The sequence below is a fragment of the Sus scrofa genome, chromosome 1 (assembly GCF_000003025.6).
Source record: "Sus scrofa isolate TJ Tabasco breed Duroc chromosome 1, Sscrofa11.1, whole genome shotgun sequence".
Lineage (NCBI taxonomy): Eukaryota > Metazoa > Chordata > Mammalia > Artiodactyla > Suidae > Sus > Sus scrofa.
This window is the reverse complement of record NC_010443.5, coordinates 61,218,753-61,235,393: the sequence shown is the minus strand read 5'-3', so window position 1 is coordinate 61,235,393 and position 16,641 is coordinate 61,218,753. Positions and strand designations below refer to the sequence as shown.

Sequence of the window (16,641 nt, the reverse complement as noted above, 5' to 3'; positions counted from 1 at the left end):
AAAGTAAAAGAGAAAGGAAAATTAACAAGTAAATATGAAGGGGAAAATATATATTTTTATCTTACAGTGAGTGATAAGCTCCTTTAAAAGTCTGCTTTGACTTCATGATAATCAGAATTCTTATAAATAGCTGCAAGTTTTCATATTCTATACCAAATATATTCCTTAGTTTCTTTTTGTTCATTGGTTCATTCAAGAAAATCTTTTTAAAACCTGGATAGAGCAAATGTGCTACCTGTTCTGGCATTGTGCAAGTAAATGCTGAATAAATAAATCAGTATGATAGAGCTGTATATTAGAAACAACAAGCAGGGTTTGTCCTAAATATTTGCCCCATAGCCAGGTTTACTTTGAGCCAGCATATGAAAGATTTTGTGATTAGGCCCCAAAGCACAAAAATACCAATTAATTATGATGATTAGATATGTCTTCATTAGTAGTCTATAAATAAATCATGCTCAGCATTATGCAGTCAGCTATCCTGGAAAATACTCTTAGAGGGCTGTGAAAACAGCTTAATCAATTATAAATGCTCTGCAACTTACCACACATTACATTTTGAAATGTTAAACATACATATACACACATGTTATATATGTGTAGAGGTATTTCTCAAACTGTTTCAGTGTTTCTTTATGCTGCTTAGCACTGAAATGCTTTCCAGAATCAAGATGGAAGTTTGTTAAAAATCTGTATTTATTTTTAAAAATAAAAATGTTAGTTAGAATGCTTATATTTCCAATTCCTTTCATGTTTTCAGATGATAGTGTTTCTCTTTGATATTTAACTTCTGTGCTTCCAGAAATGTTTTGTGAATGTGTTTATCTCTTCTCATCCCACCCCTTCCCTATCCTCAGTGTAATTTCTTCATTTATTCAAAAGAATTTCTTCCTGAACATATCGCTATTATTAAAAAACTTAATTATATTTGCGGTTAACCAATTTGTGCAAGATATCCCTCATCCACTTGTCCAGACTCCCTTTTCCCTTTTCTCCACTCTGCTAGACCCCCAGGAGACTGACCTCTATGAACTGCATCAAGCAATTCCTTGCCCTCCAGTTTCCAGTTGATTTCTGCTAACTTGGCTCCCTGGCAGGAGATCAGAGGTGGGTAGAGAGTTTATTCCCTGGCTGCTTCTCTGCAGGTTGACTGCGTACCTCAGCCAAAGGTCACAGCTCCTGACATGTGATTCTTACCAACAAATCTCTCTATGGGTTTTTGTCCTTTTAGATCTAAGAGTGGTAACAGATCTCTCCATGTAACTTGCCCTGGGGGACTGCATTATCTCTCTTGGGTTCACTATACTCTAGGCTAGCCTTTGTAAATAGTCCTTTAATTAAATTTATCTCAAATTACCCAATTTGAATAAGTAGTCTGTTTTTATAGGACTTTGATTGATACATGATTCTTCTTGCAGATTATTCAAAGAATACAAAAATAGTAAAATATAAACATCCTCGTTATATTTTTGGTTGTGAATATTGCAAATATAATCCAGATTGGCTTAAGCGCCTGGATTTTTCTAGTTTTCTGAGTCAACATATCACATACAGAAACGCATGCAGAAGAATGCACTTTTCAGAGATACTTGGGGTTTAAATAAGCCACAATGGAAGATCAGGGATTTGCAGAGAAAAATATATATACATTGGAGCCAATGGCCATTAATTTTATGGTGTAGATGTTCTAGAGTTCTTTAGCCAGTAGAGTAGTCAACCATTTATTCCTAGTGATTCTAAGTTCTTGCTGGTCCTATCTAAATAGTCTCAGTCTTCTCAAGTAGATAGAGCTGTATGAAAATTTTCAGGGAGAACATTTGGGAACCCATCATCCTTGATACATCATTATCCTCTTTTCTTTTGATTTCCAGAAATCCAATAGGGTAACTTTTTTTTTTTTTCCTGTTGACTCAATGTCATGAGACTCTGAATTGTTGTTATTTCCATGTGACCATTGCTGAGTCCCCTGTTAGTACATTTTTCCCATGGTTATTACTAATGTCTAAACCATATTAGGGGAACTATGTGGTTCCCATAATGTCAGGGATGGGGATTTTTTTTTTAATGTGAATGATTGGTTACATTTCATTTGAGAGGTGCTAATTACAATTTTATTCCTTAGCTTAGGAACCCATATGTAAGTTTTATGAAGGAAATTGCACCATATGTTGGTCAATGTTTGATATAATTGGTAGCCATCCTATGATCTAGTGCGATAACTGATTCCTCAATACGGTATATGATAAGACTAAAGTAATCTAAGGACACTAACCCATTGTCTTGCTTCTTTTATAGAAAGTTGACTTCCTTGTTTAGAAAAAATTATAAGAGATATCATCATGTTTAACAACCTATTTGGTTGGTTAAAATATTCATGACAGTGCTGACTTAAAGGCTGATAGATGGAGAAATCAAATCTAAATCCAAATCCAGAATAAATAACTAATCTACATCACAGGATCTCTCCACAACAAAAGCAGTAAAAAAATAATAATAATAATCAGCTGATGCCCAAATGTAGTATAGTACAATATTATAGGTTCAGAATTACTAATTTTGGGAAAATATCTTCATACACTGGTAAAGGGAATTCTATGTTGTTGCACTTGTAAATAGCATCCATCTTGTTCAGCATAGCAGCCTAGTTCATTAGGTAAGTTCTGAAAATATTATGAAAGGGAGATGACTGACATTGAAAAATCATGTTCTCTTGTCTACCTAATTATTATTAGTGGGATGCCCTTTGAGGATGTAGCATGGATATTCTTTATGTTCCTTTCAAAAAGTTTATCCCTCCTTCTCCTTCCTCTCTAAAATCCTCATCATTAATCCTCTAGTTCAGTTCCTTTGAGCTTCCTTATTATCTGAGAAAATAAGCAGCCATTTCTCATACATTCTGATAGATCTTTATTTAAAGCAACGTGAAACAATTGCCAAGGTCTACATGATATACTACCACCAGAGAAAACTGGATTTCCTGTGGCATTATTTTATACCATGAGTTTCACAAGTGCCCTGTAGGTCCTAAAGAAACAATGTCCTCCAGTAGGTACAACAGATTAATATAAGCCTAAAGCCCATGTAAGCATTTACCAAAGATATGTGCATTTCCCTTTCACCTGGGAACCTTTACTCTGGTAAGTGGCTACAGGTGTCTTTAGAGAGTGTCATGAGGGTGTTTCTTAGCATCTTCAGTGTCAATGGACCATCAGCGGGAATTAGTGTTTAGAGTACCAACCTACTCTTTCTACCAATTCTTTAATTTTCACCTGAAAGAGAAAGAAAAGCTATGAATCCAACTAAGAAGTCCAATTTTACTATCTCTAAGACCACATTTTGTTTTTTACCCAGTTCAGTCCCTGCGGCAACAAAAGATAGATTCTTTTATCTTGATCCTAGAAACTCCCTGGATTTCAGTCAGTGCTGTAAACCTAGAATTCAAGGATTTTAACTTGTCATTCTCTTTCATTGATGTTTGAAGCAGCTGCCCCCTTTCTAAGTCCATAAATTCCTCGTGTACATTCTACTGTTCTATGGAAGGAGAAACTCTGTTCCCAGAAGTCATGCCTGCACTGTGCACTTGATGCCAGGTGACCATAGGCAATAATTTGATTAGCTTTTTCACTGCTGAAAAATTCCCCCATCTTGGCATGTAAGCAAGATTTTGACTTGTTTCTGACCTAGCTATGACGGATAAACAATTGATAGTTCCCATTTTCCCTTGCAGGTATCTATCAACGCACCCCACTCCCTGGTAACAATTTCTCAGTTAGGGATCTTGGTTGTGAGTAGCAAAAACAGCTCTAGCTAATAAAAGGAGAAAATTTATTTGTTGAAAGAATGTAAAACAGCTCACAGGATAAGCTAACAGGATGGAAGACCTGCAAGGGAATGGGCAGAAAACAACAGAAGCTTTGTAGGAGGAATGACAGCCAAGATGAAATACACTTGTTTGGATGCCCATTACGTACCACTGGTGCCACAGTACAGATCTACCACTGGATAGCACCACACACAAGAAAATGATAGATGGTAAGTCCAAAGGACATACATTTAAGTATAGATCATTGGTAAGCATGAAAAAGAATGCAAAGCAAACAGAATAGAAACAGTTCATCTCTGTTGCTGATACACAGGAATGTAATAGACGAATTCATTATTTGAGATTAAGGGGGAAGGGATATTAAGAGACATTTGATTAATATGCCATCTTCATTTAATATCTTCCATTATGCTCAATTATCAGTTGTATGACCTTGAGAAAGTCACTTATCCTTCCTGTAACTGGTTCATTATCTCTAAAATGAAGATAATAGTATCTATCTCAAGAGGATATCATGAGAAAAAAAGTGAATAATACGCACAAAGCAGGTACAGTGGTACAGGATTATAGTATGTACTTTTAGGTGTTAGTTAACTAGTAGTAATAGTAAAGAGGTAAGCACTACTTTAGATTTGAAGAAACAAACACCAATATATAAATACAAAGAGAATAGGTCTTTTAGGCACTTGCTACCCTAATTAATTTAAAAGCTGACATTGGAACAAATTGATCAATTAGATGTCTTCCACTTTTCATCTTATGTTAAACAATTAAGTCATAATAATTGAATGAGTATTTTTCTCAGAACTGATATGCTTGTCTTCAGATTGAAATTTCTTTGTATGTATAGTTAATATATTGGGAATAGAAAGAAATTCTGGTTAAATATATCTAGTAGAAACAGTGTCAACAATATGCTTGATAATAAAATATTAGTGACACTTCTATTAGAGAAGCAAAAGGCCTCCACTATTATCACTTCTTGAGTTCCTAGTTATTGTAACTATACAAAGTAATACATATATGCAATATTACAATTGCATGAAAAAATTACTCTTGCAAAAATATGATTGTCTGTCTCAAAAACACAAGAGAATTAATAGAACAAACAAATTTTGAAATTTAGGCCTAATAAAATAGTTCTAAAACATAATTGAGAACATCAATAAAGAAAATTGATGGCTTTCCTATTCATGTACACAGTTTATAACTCTAGAAAAAACAGTGAAAATATATAATAGAAAAGATCATGTTAAAAAAAAAAAGACAAATTCCATTCACAGTGGTAGCAAAACCTGTAATATTCCAAAGGATTAATCTGACAAGGATGTATAAACCTAATTGGAAGGAGAAAAAAAAAGCTTTCCTAGACATGAAATATGTGAAGATATTTTTTTCCTGAATGAGGAGTTTCAATCCTAAATCTTATTTTTTCTTAATTGCTATCTCCTCCAAATCAGTTATTATGTTTAAAACAACTCTAAGTCAAATTCATTTTTAATTTCATACTTGTCCAATTGATTTTAAACTATTTTTAATTTGATATTTGTTTGTTTGCTGCTTTATTTTTTTTCCTAAAAAATTTTTCTCAAATGGAGATATTGCTTACAATTTGGTTAAATAATTCTTTGTTGAGTGGGCCTCCTTCACTTATTGCAGTATGTTAACATTTCTGGCCTTCACTTAGCAAATGCTAGTGGCACACCATCAGTCATTGTAACACCATAAAATACCCCCACATATTCCCAGTATTCCCTATGATATGGAACAGCTTAATATTGAGAATTAGTGGTCTGGAAAATATCATATATACTGTAAAGCCGAACAAGCAAAACATTGCAGTGTATACACAGAAATAGACAAACAGTTCAGTAAAACAGACTAGGAAGCGTGAGATAGATTTATGTACAGGAACAAATTTTGCTTATCATTAACTTGATCTTTAAAATCATTGCGAAAAAGATAGACTATATATTGATTAGTATCAAAACCAAAATCAGGTTAGAGATCTAACATGTACATGTGTGCACCCACACACTATCTTAGGGATAGTAAAATGCATTATACACCATTTTTAGAGGATGGAAGCAGGGGGAATTCAATCTATCTCATTCTATAAGGCCAGAATTACCTTATTATCAAAGCCAGATAAAGACATCACAAGAAAAGAAAACTTAAGACCATCATCTCTTAAGAGCATTGATGTAAAAACCCTCAACAAAATATTAGCAATGTGAACCCAACAACGTATAAAATGTATTATACACCATGACCAAATGAGATTTATGGCAGGTGTGCAAGGTTAGTTCAAGATTCAATTAATATAATCAATAGAATCAATACACTAAAAAATAAAAATCATATGATTATGTCATTAGAGGGATAAAGGCATTTGGCAAAATCTGAAACCCATTCATGATAAAAAAAAAAAACCTCTCAGCAGATTAGGAACAGAGGATAATTGCTTTAACTGAATAAAGACTCTCAAAAAACAACAACAACAACAACAACAACAACAAAACACCCTATAACTACATTGTAGCTTTCCCACAGATACAAAGCAAGGATATCCCACCTCACCAACTCTTTTTTCACTCATACCGGAAGTGCTAGATAATGCAATAAGAAAAGAAAAGATATACAGCTTTGGTAGGAAGAAATAAAATTGCCTTTGTTCACTGAAGGCAGAATTGTTTAGAAAATCCAAATGAATGGGCAAAAAGTGATGGAATTAATAAGTAATTATAACAAGCTTGCAAGATTCAAGGCCCCATATGAACCTCTTTCACTTGAAGTCTAGGTTCTTCTCAATTGGCTACTTCTGCACAGGCCCCTGAGTGATTGCACTTCTTATGCTGAGACAAGATCTCTGTTCTCTGAAATTTAGAGGCAGTGGATCATATTTAATGTCTTGGATTGTGTGGGTTGCCTGTATCTCAGGGAGAGAGTCAACAGCACTTCCGCAACCATGAAATTTTGCAGAGATATAAAATTGGAGATTGAAAGAAATTCTGGAAGAAATATTTCCATTAAGGGACAAAGCAAGTTTATAGTAGAGTCACGGATGAACAACACCTAGTCCAAGAACTTTCGTTGAGACTTTGTAAGTGTACTGCAGAGACCATCTGGTTCTGTTCACAAATCTTATGAGCATTCTAAACTTATTTGCTCATTCAAGGAAACCCTTTTTCCATTTCTTACAGAGCCTTCTGACTGAGCTGGGTCCAAATCTGGGCCCTTCTATGATTATTTTCAACCTTCTAGTGAGCACCAGACCTGTCTCTGCACAGACTGAGATTCCATGGCTATAATGGAAGAACAGCCAAGGGTTTTATCTTATAGTTATTTGTGTGATTTCCTCATAGTGCATGAAGGTGAGAATGAGGTTTGTTAGAGATTGCTATGATCTTACAAATAAGGCTCAGACAAGTACTAGCAGTAAATCTGGGAACACAATGTGGTCTTTTCTCTCCCAGCTCAGTCCATTATGTAGTTTTTGAACCCTTTCCGTTTTGAAGTTAATATATTATTGATATCCACCCAGTATCCACAGAAGAGGGAGAACAAAGGAGTTATTAAAAACATGTAGTTTGAACTTTGAAAGATTTCAGCCTATAATGAATGCAATACTTCCATTATGAGTTTAATTTCAAAATGTAAATGAAAATGACTACTACCTTTACAAAATGTAAAAAAAAAAAATGACTAATACATTTACAAAAATTACTACATAATAATTTTAAAGTATTAATAGTTCAGTAAACACTTATTTTATTTTATTTTATTTTACTATTTTTGGCTGCCCCCTGGCATATGGAGTTCCTGGGCCAAGGATCAGATCCAAGCAGAAGTTTCTGCCTAAACTGCAGGGGCAGCAATACCAGATCCTTAACCCACTCTACTGGGCCAGGGATCAAACCTGTGTCCCAGTGCTCCCAAGATGCTGCTGATCTCATTTCACCACAGTGGGAACCCCATACCATGCTTAATTTTTTTTCCTGACTTTTCAGCAGAACAATTTGAACAGATAGTAAAGTTGTTGCCCTTTTCAAGTAGATTTAATGAGCAGAGAAAAAGATAAATATGTTTTAGAGGGAAAAAAAGACCAGGATTTGTTTTGTTTTGTTTTAAGGAATGATATCAACATGCCATTTATTTTTTATCTTTCTGAACTAAAACTACAGCTGAAAGTATTCTAGGATAAGCTTTAGCTTAACATCAACTAGCTGTATTCAGCGATTCAGTCTATTCCCAGAGGAGCTTCTATGGGAGGTAAGGTTAATACCTAATTTTACATTACTTGCTGCTTTTAACTCAATGTAGAGTCTAGTCAAAGTAAAGATTCAAACAATACTTTAAATTCTGTATAAGTTCATAGATTCATCCAATATGAATTGAGTTTTTATCTCATTTTGTAAAAGTAATAATAAGGAAGGTCTTAATTAGATACTTTGTAATTACAAACAGTGATATAAAAATCTTCTAATTCAATCATTTAGGGTGGTCTGATTCAGTAAACATTTTCATTTCTTGAAAATTCCGCTTCTATCAACAAAGTCCCACATTTTTTTTTCTTTACAGACAGTAAGCTTTTTACATTACAATTATAACCCCATTTTCCCTGAAGGGGGACACAAAATTCAGTTCAACTTCTGGCCAGTTCTTATGTTTCCATTGCATGATGATCTTCTTATATGTTAGCAATTCTATATATTTACTTATGATTTTCTCTTTAAACCTTTGTGATTGCCTTCCTCTTGCAGCTTCTAATACAGCAGGAAATTTTTTAAATGTGTGCACCAAACCTTTCACAGTAAAGAGACTATACAGATGCTCTATGAATGTGTCAAATAGTTCCATCATGTTCAGTGCCACAGTGGGAATCTATATGCCCAGTGCCATGGGAAGTGGGACCTGCAAGGTATATTCATTCAGTCTTCTTTTAATAAGTGGAAAGCCCTGGCTCTTTTGGTAAAATCACTCCCATCTTAAATTCCTTCTTTTTTTTTTTTTCTTTTTTTTTGGCTTTTTAGGGGTCTAATCAGAACTGTAGCTGCCAGCCTAAGCCACAGCCACAGCAACGGGGGATCCAAGCTGTGTCTGCAACCTATCCCACAGCAATGCTGGATCCTTAACCCACTGAGCAAGGCCAAGGATCAAACCCACGTCCTCATGGATACTAGTCAGGTTCTTTAACCGCTGAACCATGACAGGAACTCCTTTAAATTTCTTCTTGAGTACCTTCAGGTAATCTCTAAGAGCCTCCCTGACCTTGGCAGTATGTGCAGTTTCCATAAGATCCTTCAGTGTATACCCATCTCCTTTATTTTTATTCATGTTTGACTTAATGTCTACTCAGTTTTTTGGAAGGATTGAGTATTTCAATCAATCATTTGTGCTTTGCAGTCGATTCTTTAATTAAACCTTTCCAGCCCAGTTTGATGTTCCACTTATAGAGTAAAATCTGCTTTCCTTTGCAGCTGCTGCAGAAAGCCTCACTATTAACCTGCTTCAGCAGGCAGATCTTGCAGCAGCCAGCCTCATTCTCCATAACAGTGCTCACCAGTAGTTTGTGGAACTTCCCCTTAGACCAGCTGGTAGCATCTGCTCTGTCCAGTGTCAGTTCTTCATGGTGATCTGTCCTCCCCACTCCTCCATGATCCAGAATAAGTTCCCCAGCCCCACTTGGCCATGTCTGCACAGGTGCTACAGCTTCCTCCATATTTGACATATGATATATCCTCCCTGAAGAATGTTCCATATGCCCCTTCTATTGCTTTTGGATGGAATGTTTTGTATATGTCTGTTATGTTCATCTGGTTTAATGTGTAGTTTAAGGCCAATGTTTCCTTATTGACTTTTTTTTTGTCTGTATAATCTATTAATTTTTCAAAATAGGGTATCAAAATCCTCTGTTATTGCACTGCTGACTGTTTCTTCAGGTCTGTTAATATTTGCTTTGTATGTTTAGAAGATCTAAGTTGGGTTCATAAGTATTTACAAATGTTATATCCTTTTGTTGGATTGACCTATTTATTATTATATAATGCCATCCTTTGTCCCTTGTTGCAGTCTTTGCCTTAAACTCTATTGTATCTAAGTATAGCTACCACTGCCCTCTTTTTGGGTTCCATTTGCATGGAATATCTTTTTCCATTCCTTCACTTTCAGTCTGTGTGTGTCCTTAAAGCTGAGCTCTGTTGTAGTAGTTGGCATACAGTTGAATGTTGAAACTTTTTTAATCTATTCATCCACTGTATGCCTTTTTTTTTTTTTTTTTTTTTTTTTTTTTTTGAGTGCTGCACACATGGCATATGGAAGTTCCCAGGTTAGGGTCTAATCAGAGCTGCACTGCCAGCCTTCACAACAGCCAGAGAAATGCCAGATCCTTAACCCACTTAGCAGGGGCCAGGGATTGAACCCATGTACTGATGGATGCTAGTCAGGTTCGTTACCACTGAGCCACAATGGGAACTCTCACTTTATGCCTTTTTATTGGAGAACTTAGTCCATTTACATTTAAAGTAATTATTGATAGGTATGGACTTACTATTACCATTTTATGTGTTGTTTGTGACTGTTCTGTAATTCCTTTGTCTCTTTCTTCCTCTATTGTTCTTCTTTTATGATATGATGACTTTCTTCAGTGATATGCTTGAATTCCCTTCTATCTTTTGTGTATTTATTTAAGTTTTTGCTTTGTGGTTACCATGAGGTTTGCATAAGATATCTCATATTTAAACAGTCTATTTTAAGTTGATAACAACTTAACTTTGAGTGCACAATAAAGCTTTACATTTTTGCTATCCCATGCATGAACACATGCATTTGATGTTTTCAGTGTTAAAATTTACATCTTTTTATCTTGTGTATCCATTAACAAATTATTGTAGTTGTAGTTATTTTTAAGACTTCCGTATTTTAACTTTCATATGCAGTGGTGATCAATTTATTCCATTAAAAATTTAATCGGAATCCATCTTATTTCTGCAGGAAAATAATTGAGATATTAGAGAACAACTAAATAATGTAATTTTTCAGCTTTTATATGCATTTATTATATAGATGATTTAAAATTTTATTTGGTAAGTCATTTTTCAAGATTGGAAAGCTATTATTTCTGAATAATATATATTGAATTCCTATGTTCTATACTCAGTCACATGCCTAAACATGGACTCTGTATTTCACTGAAAGCTTTATGAGGTATTTCTTTAAATTGAGAATTTTATTATGACAAGGTATAGGTGAGATACTCAGCTGTAAAGTTGAGATATTGACATTACCATTGGGATTATAATAATGCACTGGATGTGAGATTCTGAAAAAAGATGATGTTTCATGCTGAACCACCCACTCTGATGTTAGGTGCCAGTTGAAAGCAGAAGCTTGTATCTGCTGGGCACTTTCACAGATTGGATTTGCACTTTGTGACTCAGGATTCCTGATAAAGATAACTTCACAATGTGGGAGAGTATAGCGAAACATTTTTAAATAATGTGTTCTAACAAACTGAGTTAACTGAATTGCATGCCTCCTCTTTCTTTTTTTCTAACGAATCTTAGATTTACTTCTTTGCATAATCCTAGACTATACTTAAGTGTTTCTCAAGATCATGCATAGTACTTGATTAAGAACTTGTATTCCAAGGGCATAGAGAACTTGGCTTAGGTCCTGATAATATCACTTAACAGGTTTATGAGTTTGGGAAAGTTACATAACTTTCTAAGCCTGCTTTTCCTCATGTATGTAATAGAGATAATAGTACCTGCCTCATAGGATTATAGTGGAAATTAAATATGAAATTGTGTAGAAATGTTTATCTCAGGCCTGGTAAATAGAAAAGAATAAATAAATGTTAGCTATTATATTAACTGTCGTCCATTTGACAGTGCCGCTTCCCACAGTGGTTTGCCAAGAAAGGTTGCAAATAAAATCATACTGGACCCACATTTTTAGATTTCAAAGTTAGTTCCACCATATACTCATGTCTGCACAAAGCTGCTGATAGAACTGGATCCCAAAATTGTAATTCAAAATAGAAGATCTGCTTTGTTGTGTATATGACAATGCACACAAATATGTCTTTTCCACAGGCTTACCTTCCAGCTGTGTTTAGCTTCTATAATACAGATACAAATTAACTTAGATTTTGTTGTAAGATATACTGCATAGGCAGCATGATTTGAAGCAACTGCTGTAGGTAGTTTTTGAGAAAGCTAAACCCAAATGAAATGTAATTCATTATGAGGTTACTGCTTGAGATACAAAATGCTTTTCAGGAAGAGTAAGTCTTAAAGTATTAACTTCTGCATTTGCCCCTTTTAGTTTTCGGTTTCTGGCAGAGCCAGATGAGAATATCAAAAAGAAAGTGCCCATTCAATATCTACGCCCTGTGTGAGGCTCTTTACCATACAAAGATATTTGTTCCTGAGAGGATAATTTAACTGGCCTTATTCAATGTCTGTTGTACATCACTTGTGTGCATTTTTACAAAGGGAAAACAAAACCTGACTGCAAAGCATAATTATAAATGGTAACAGTTATATTTGCATCATATTTATGCAATAAATAAGCCTATCAAAACTAGAGTTTGGAATTTGTAGTGTGCTTTCCTCCTGTACTGATATAATTTATTTTGCTCCCCTGCTAATGAGGCTGGCTTTAGATAGCCATGAGCATCAGTCTCAAATAAAAATTAAAAGTCAGTATATTACATTTCTCCTTCTGTTCCTTCTGCATATTACATTGCTCCATAAGCTCATTGATGCTGGAATTCTATCTCTCCTTTGGCACAATTTTCCTCTGTGGTATGATGCTATGAATATTTATGGTACAATAAAGATAATATAATAATAGGCATTTCCTAAACTTATGCTGCATATATCTTCAGACAGGAGCTGGGAGGGCTATATCTGTTACCTCCCACTAGAGGAGATCTTTATGTCCTGTGAAATAGCTGGCTGTCCCAAAGACCTTCACTTCCTTTCACATGAGTTAAATAGCTTCTGTACTGAAAAATTCTGAGAAGAATTTTTTCCTCTTCCATTATAGTTTGGGCTATCATTGTCTCTGAAACACTGCCAGATTTTCCCTACAGTAGGCTTCAATTGATATCCTTATTCATCCTTCCTATGTCAACTACTACAATTCATTCTTTTATAGCCACCTTAAATCTTTAGTCTCTAAAATTCTTGGGTCCAGAATACTCTGAGAAGACTATTATCTTGCTCAGTGAAGTGGGACTGCTTCACCCTCACTCCTCCTCCATCAACTTAACTTACTGGATTGCTTTTCATTTATAAATTTAACTCAAATTGTTTTCTTTTCTCAAATATTTTCCAAACTTTCTCATTCCATCCAATTTTCCTAGCTTGATATCTGCTTAGCTACACATAGTCCTCCTAATTCTGTGACTTTGGACACTGTCCAATGTCAGTCTCCCATTTATCCCCTGTAGTTGTTCTTCTTATCTCTTATTAATATAATTAGAATTCAATCCATTTTACATTAATAATTACAGTAAAAGTAGGGTTTTTAAAAATTTTTATTGACTTTTAAAGAAATTCTGATGTTCATATCATATGAGCATCCTGAAGTTTTTATTGTAAAATTTATGGGTATTATTTTAAAACTATAAGATATCTCAAAAACACTTCTTCAACCTTTGTGTGTGTGTATATAAGAGAACTCGATGGAGACAGATAAAGACAAAAACAGAGAGAATGCACTTTAATACATTTTTACAGGGGAGCATTTTTGGGAGACAATTATCCATGAGTTTCTCACATTTCTCCATGTTTTATGGTCAGAGGCACAGGCCTTTGTTCTCAACTATTATTTCAAGGATGTTAGTACAGCAAGCAGCCTCAATGGATGAGATAGTTTCTCCCTCTGAAGCAAAAGTTGATTTTTATTTTTGGTTTTCTGTTTTGTTTTTATTTCTTTGTTTTTGTTTTTCTTGTTTATTACATCACTGTCCAGTATAATGAAACATGTTTCCCTTTGAAAAAAATTAGGCATGTTTTCTACCTATTACAGAGGATTTGGTTTCACTAACTCATGTTTTTCTCTCTTCGTGTAACCCACTTCATGTACAGATGTCTTCATGCCACCCTATGGGAATTGGAGCTTGAGGAACCAGTATAAATACTGAAACTGGCTATTACCGTCACTGGAAATAATACAGTCTTTTGTCTCCTATCCCATGGGTTTGTTTATATTTATTTACATTTTATCTTCTCTGAGCATTTATGGGGAAGAAGCAGAATAGCTTGTTAGGTAAAATCCCCAGTCCCTCCATTGTCAGGAGAGATGGGATTCTGGCAAAGACATAGCTTTCTGCAAGAATACAGATTAGGGTTTCATGGGCTGATTAATAGGAATAGAGGGAAGTTCATCTATGATCAAGTGGGTATAAAACCTCCTTTACTGCCTTTTAACTGAGAGAAATACAGAGAGGGTTTCAAGCCAAGCACTAGGAAATAGGTAGAATGTCAACCTCAAATGATGTCCTGGGTATTACTAATTCTCTTGTAAGAGGGGAAAATGAAGGCTCCCATCTGGTGATCATCTTCAGGTCTGCTGCTTTGCAATAACTGGTACAAGATTGTCCTGGTGTTTGGTGGCAGAAACCATTACTTTAAAAGAGATATTTTGTGGAAGAGTAGGGGGAACCTCATGACCACTCTAGGTAGAAAACAAGCATATCATTAGAATTGTGGTTTGTTGAAAGGGGAGATGAGATATGGGTTATCTAAGGCTTGACTTGAAAAATGTAATGCCTATTAAGGAAGAAAGGCAATACGTAGGTTGTCTTAAGGCTTTGTCTCTCTGCAGCCTAGCATGATAGATCCTTTCAGAGATGATAGTAAATGTCTTATGGCTTTTTTGCAGTGGGTCCTGGATACTATGAGGGAGCTTCAGCCCTTTCATGTAGATTTCCATGAGAAAGTACATTCTTTTGGAAACCACACGAGGCATGGGCAAGGATTTGGGATCTTATTGCCTTTGGATGAGCTTTATAAGGCTGATGAAGTTGACCCAATGATGAGTAAGAAATGTATCAAAAGCAGAGTTCCCATCATGGCTCAGGCATTAACAAACCTGACTAGTATCCATGAGGACGTGGGTTCAATCCCTGGCCTTGCTCAGTGGCTTAAGGATCCAGCATTGCCATGAGCTGTGATGTAGGTCACAGACATGGCTCGGATCCCACACTGCAATGGCTGTGGTATAGGCTGGAGACTACAGCTCCAATTAGACTCCTAACCTGGGAACCTCCATATGTCATGGGTGTGGCCCTGAAAAGACAAAAAGACCAAAAAAAAAAAAAAAAAAAAAGAAGAAGAAAAAAAAAGGAAAAAGAAATATATCCAAAGAAACATAAATAAATCTGTTAAGAAATGCCACCTTGGAAAACTCCCCTAGGCCAAACATTGAAACTGAGCAAGAATTTGATCGTTATTTTGATAATGGAATTTCAGATGCCCTAGATTAAGGGGGGATCTATTTTTTAAAAAGCTCCATTGTGTATGTCAAATGCAAATCAGCCAAGGGGAATAAATCTCACAGCCATAACCAGAGAGCAGTGTAAATATGGCAGTTGAATCATAAGTTCCCCAAAGCTAAAATAGATGGTGTCAGTAGGAATAATCTTGTTGCTCATATATGGCTTTGGATAAACAAAATATTGGAAGTCCATTTGGCCGATCTGTATGTAGCCACCACTCTGTGCAAAATTGAAAGTAAATGTGCTTTGCTCTGTTTCCTCCAGATTCTCTGATTCCTCTCTCTTCACTAACCTGACTTTAGCCACTTTAAAGATGATTTTGGATGAGTCCTAGGTGTTGCTGATTCCATGAAAAACCAAAGGCCATCTGCACCTATCCAGATTTGGAGAAGAATTTGAAGGAAGGAAGAAATTCAAACTTGTATAATTCTGTATTCAGGTCCCCATCCTCCCTGGTTCTGTCATCTGAGGGATACCCAGATTCAGGTAATGAGATTTGGGCCAGGTATACACTAAGGAATGGGAACTATTATGTCCTTGTGGATGGAGCTCTTTGAGAAAATTCCTATACTGTTGCGATTTCTGCTCCTGAACATACAATTATATTAATTTATATGTGTTTACTGTTAACACTTATAAAATCCTGAGCGTATTCTCCCAATCAGAAAGTGTTATATATAGAAAATTACTAGAGGGACATGTATATCACTTCCCAGCTCCTCTGCTGTCCATTTCAAGGTGGTCCAATAGAAACATCTAATCCAAGAATGACAAATTGAAACCACAGTCTTAAGATCTTAAAGATAGCAAGGATAGGTTTCACTATGCACACAACAGCCCAATATGGCCAGAATAAATGGTAATGGGAGATGTGGACTCATGGTGGATTACTGCCAACTGAATCCTCTTGTTGCTACTGTAGCCCCACAATGAATTCATCACACAGACTGGTGACATTTGGTATGCTGTGTGAAACATTGCCAACCCTTCTTTTCTATCCCATTGGCAACCAATGACCAAAACCAATATCTTCATGCAACTAGGCCTCCAATATACATTTGCAGTATACCACCAGGGTACTTAAGCTGGGAAGGTGGCCAAGGTAACACTGATGCCTCTTCCTATACCTTAAGAAGTCTGAAGTCTTCTCTAAATAGATGACAGCCTGTGGATCACAAAGTTTGAAGCCTCAGTGTGAATAGTCCTAAAGCCAGTGTTATTACCTTTCTTCCAACAAGAGTGGCTGATAAACACCAACAAAATTTGTAGGCTTCCTAGAACTATCTTAGGCTTATGTGAGACTATG

The 16,641-nt window shown here is 35.6% G+C and overlaps 1 pseudogene; it reads right to left on the bottom strand.

Annotated features, from left to right (window-relative positions):
- LOC100621012 lies at positions 935–9,516 on the bottom strand (annotated as a pseudogene).